Genomic DNA, 5,214 nt, shown 5'->3' on the forward strand with positions numbered 1-5,214 from the left:
CTGGCCAAGGCAGAGCATGAAATAGAAAAGGTCACAAACTTGGACGTGGCTAAAAAGGATTTACAGCCCAGAGACTTTGCCAAAGGAGATAAAATCAGGTCTCTGTCAAGAGGAGTCAGTTTTCCTTGAAACACAAAATATCTAGGCAGCATCTTTCCATGAATAGCAAATGCTGAACATTTGCACATGTTGGGAGCCCACCAGCAAATCTCACTTTTTGGAATGGCAAACCCGCTCAAAAAAAATGACCCACAACCTGCTATAGAGATTTTCCCATGAAACAGAGGAAAGCATGGAAATACTGGCCAACCTGGGACTTACTGGCAGATGTGCAGGGCAACAGAGAAGGCAAAAATTCATCATCAAAAAAGACTCAGTGTGAGCCTGGGGCTGGGCAATGGAGTTGGGCCTGTTGGTGTAATTTGCGGAGGTGTGGCATTCACAGCAGTTCTGTGGGGCTGGAGAAAACTTTGGGTTTGAAAGGACCTCTGGCAATTGGCAGTCAGGTCAGGTTCCCTTCAACTTCTCCCCACTGCCATCTGGATTAGGCAGGATCTCACAGAGTTTGGAGGAAACACAGCAGGAGGTGTTTCTTTCCATTTTCTGACTCTGACCTTTGCTAGAAAGCAAGTGGTTGGTAGAGCATGAGCTCCCTGTGCAGCTGAGTTTAATATGCATGAGGAAAAAATTGATCCTCAGCTGCCTCATGACATTATGGGATTCTGAGTAAAAGTCATAAATCCAACCTGCAAGACCAAGGAAATAAGTGATTATGGAAAAAAAAATGAGGGAGGCAGCTGAGTTAACTGCAGGCACAATGGAAAAACTGGCGAGAAAAAGGGCTACCACAAATATAAGACTAAGCAGGATAAATTAAAAATTTAATTAAACACTGAAATTACCCCCCCATTCTCTGAAATATAGACACTGAACTGAAGGGGCTGATGGTGGTGGTAGAAATATCGCCTGTCCACATCTCATTTCCATCTGTGTTGGTTAATAACAACAGGAATTTGGCTCCTTTCACGATCAGATGTGTGGTGGACCCCAGAAGAGCCATCTCCGAGATGAGATGAGATGAGATGAGATGAGATGAGATGAGATGAGATGAGATGTGGAGGTCAGTGAAGAGACCCAATGGGCAGCCTCTGTGGTGCCCACAGGTGATAGGGAGGACAGGTCTGCCACTCCAAAAGATGTGGAGATGTGGCGATTCAACGAGGACCCTGGCTCTGCTAAATTGTTGGGCAAGTCTTCTCTGGGCATTTCATTCAGGCCAATATGGGAGATTTGAGAGATGCCCTGAAGGTTTGTCTGTGGCATTTGCATTTTGAGATGTGGCCTGGCTGGTTTGAAGGGAAGATTTTTGCAGAAGGAGATGCAACAGCCTGAAGCTGCATTTTGGGAAGAGAAGATGTGTTTGGATCTGTCTGTATGCAAGGGAGGGCACAGACCATGAGCTCAGTGTTGATTGTGGGTGAAATCAGGCTGGTGGGAGAAGAAATGGGAGAAGAAATGGGGTAAGGATGAAGCTGAGCTCCCAGTGTTACCATTAAACACTTGAAATGTTGTCCAGCACTTGCTAAGGATCCCCAGGTCCAAGACACATTTTGATCAGTAGTTGGGAGATGCTCTTTGACATGGATACAACTTTGTTCAGTACAAGTTGTACTGGACTGGTTCAGCCAAAAAAGTGATACTGGGGGGAAGCAGATGGCAGCAAACAAAATTAAGTCACTTTTAAGATTCTTATCCATTAGCACAGACATACAACTCCCTGGGCACTGTAGAAGGTTGGGTTTTGGCTTTTCTGTATTAAAATTTAAACACTGCAAGTAGAAGTAAATCCAGAGGATGAGGGGAAACTGCCTTTGGAGCAGAACAAAGCCTGCAGCGCCTTGAAATGATGGCTTTCAGCTTGTGCATTGTTCTTGGCACATTTGGGAAGCTCGTGGAGAAAGCATTACAAAGCATGCCTATTGAATTTCAAGTAAATATAAAACACCTAAATCCTTCTCAATTTATTCATTGAAAATATCTTCTACCTTTTCTGCATATTGAAACCTCTACAAAACCTAGTTATAGCAACACTAGTTGGAAGTAACTGGATTTGCCTGTTGGACGCTTTGATGTGCAGGATTTGAGTGCTCTGGAGGGGATTGAATAAGTGTCTCAACATGCAAAACCAGCACAGATATACCTGACAGGATCAACTGAGAGACAATGCAAATAGAAATTTCGATAGAGAGATAACAGTGGCACTAAGACAGTCACAGATACAATGGGTGTAATCCAAAAGTATTCCCCAAAGTGGAGATTTGAGCTTAAATGGTGGGTATTTTCTAAATGAACAGTCTGTTTTGTTTAACAAATGAGACTTTTATTCCCTTCATTGATTATACCTGGGCAGACAGTGATAGGACAAGGGGGGATGGCTTTAAAATAAAAGAGAAGAGATTTAGCTTAGATGTTAGGAGGAAATTCTTGAATCAGAGGGTGGTGAGGCCCTGGCACAGGTTACCCAGAGAAATTGTGGATGCCCCATCCTTGGCAGTGTTCAAGGCCAGGCTGGGTTGGGCTCTGAGCAACCTGGGATAGTGGAAGGTGTCCCTGCCCACAGCAGAGGTGTTGGAACTAGATGGTCTAAAGTTCCAACCCAAGGCATTCTGTGATTTCATGTTTTCATCTGTAATTAGCACTTTTTATCCTTCTTAAGCCATATATTGTGTCCCCAGTTCTTGAAAGGCCACATGTCCATGCTCCCTTGGGCGGGCTTGATTCTTGCACTAGGACAGATGCAAACATTCACAGCCAGAAGCATCTTCCACCCCTTCATTGGCTGTAAGCTTAAAATTTGTCTTGTTTTCCCAAACTAAACTTTGCTGCTTTTTAATGGCTCCTTCATTTCTTTGAAAAGAGTTGAATTTGGAACCCCGAGGTCCAGATGAAAACCCCTCTGCACATCACCAGGCTGCAAACATACGTCTGGTTTCTATCATTTACAAGTGTCAATACATGGGAGTGTTTTCTAAACAGCAAAGTAAAGAGCTCCCACAGCAGCTGGGCAGTGCTGTGGAAAGCAGTAATGGGCATTACCGTATATCTTGTTCTGAGGTTTGTGTGTTTTGCACAGCTTTCAAGGCAGCCCTCCTGTTAAAAACAGATTTGGGGAATGAATCTGTGCTGAAAGAGCCATTCAGAAGAGAGGAGTTAAATGCTACACCGGGTTTCTGAAGTCGTGGGAATATTCTCAGGCACTGCTTCAAATGACAGGTTAAAAAGGGTACTATTTAAAGTATAGTTGGTTAAAATTATGGATGTTCAGCACTGTGAAACACCCCCCAGCCCATCTTATCCAAGGCTTTTTCGTAAAAGCTTTTCCCATAACAGACAGAGCATGCCTTGGTATCTTCAATAGCTGCCTTTAAATTGCCTGCAAACTGTGAACAAGGCAGAAACAGCATGTGAAAACCCACACATTCCTTACTACAGAGGATTTCATGCCTTTTCTGTCAAAAGAAAACTACTGCTATGAGCAGTTCTGGACAAGAAATCACAGCCCTGAAGCAAGCAGTGGGATACCAGGACAAGTCAAGTGTACTGTGTAGAGTGATCTCACTTTGTGACACCTCTCCAACCTCTCCAAAATGCTTCACAGGGATTGACTGAACATGATAAAGGGCTTGCCACAGACGTACACGGGCTATTTCATGTGCCTGGTCTCAGGAATCCCCTCCTGCAGTGATACCTCTCATTCACCAGGTGGGTGAGAGGAGTGTGAGCAGTATGGACCCTTGCTGTGGGACGTGCCATTTGAAACAGGAATACAGCTTAGACGCTGTAGGAAGGAAAAAAAGTAAAAAAATGCTTCCTTTGCCTAGAGCTTGTGTATGTAGACTGAAAATCTGCAAGCAGGCCAGTATGAAAACTCAGTTGCAGGTGTGTGCAGATTTCCTTGCCCTTAGAACCTGGCAACAGGCATGTAGGGCCCTGGTCCACAAGGCTCCTTCCAGCTGAACCAGCCCTGCTTCTGCCTTCCTGCTGCTGCAGCAGGAGCTGCTGTATCCAGGGTTTCCCTGGAGAACTACCCTGCAGAGCAGGAGGCAAAGCTGCCTGGCACATCTTCCGTAGACACGGGAAGAGCCCCCCCGGCCCCGATTGTATTTGTGACACACGAGGACGTGTTGTGCACCTTGTGTGGTCAGCCCTTTCCCACAGGGGGCACAGGAGCTGGTTTTCCTTGTGGGATGGAGACAGAGGAACACGCTGCTGCCTTCCTCTGATAGCTCAGCCAATGCACCATAAACAGCTTTGTGCTGTTCTTACTCTGCACATTTCTCTCCACGGAAAGAGACACCATAAACGCGTTTAAAAAAGATTACTGTTTAGGAGAATAGGTGGTGGGAATTGCTTTTGTCCCTCCTCAGGCAATGAATTCGATTGCTGCTGTGAGAAAGCCGCTTTGCAAAGGCAGAGTGCAGCTGAGAAACACCAAACAACTTGAAAGGCAAGAGGTGTCTCTGAAGGGCTTTTCCTACCTCTGCCAGCACTGGGATTTGGACTGAAAACCCCAGCACTGACAAGCTACGCTGCTTGAGTTTGCACTGCTTGGTCATGTTTGTGTTAAAACTGATCTGTTAGCCCATTTTTCTTTTTTTAAACAGAACCATCTTTTACATGAATCAGATAAAATCCCAGTAAGGGTTATGGCCCCAGAAGTGCCGGTGTGTGTTGGGAATGGCTGCTGTGAAAAGGCAAAGCAGCGGCATGTGGGTCTCAGGACACTTTACAGGCAGGGGCAGTCCCATTCCCAGGCAGTCCTGTAAGGAGCAGGCTGCTTGAGAACAAAGCACGGGCTATGTTTTGCCAGTGTGCCAGTCCTAAGGACAACACCAAGGACACAGGGGACACCTGCCTCAGGCTGCACCTCCAAGGACAAGCTCTTCCCAGCCCTGGGACGGGCTGATACAGCAGAAACAAACCAGGGTGTGACCCGGCTTGGGTTGAGAAGCCAGCTGACCCCTGTGACAGCCAGGACCCATGTCCAATAGAGGAGCTCTCTGTTCCACAAGGGAATCTGTAGGCATGTGTGATGAAGAGAATTTTAGTGCATAAAGTCCTTTAAATCAATATAGAATAGGATAGATTATTTAATGGGGAAGGGACCTACAGACCATCCAGTCCAACTACCCGACCCTTTCAGGGCTCACCAGC

The sequence above is a fragment of the Corvus kubaryi genome, unplaced genomic scaffold (genome assembly GCF_017639235.1).
Source record: "Corvus kubaryi isolate FWS band 111438036 unplaced genomic scaffold, C.kubaryi_AGA036_p1.0 37398, whole genome shotgun sequence".
NCBI lineage: Eukaryota > Metazoa > Chordata > Aves > Passeriformes > Corvidae > Corvus > Corvus kubaryi.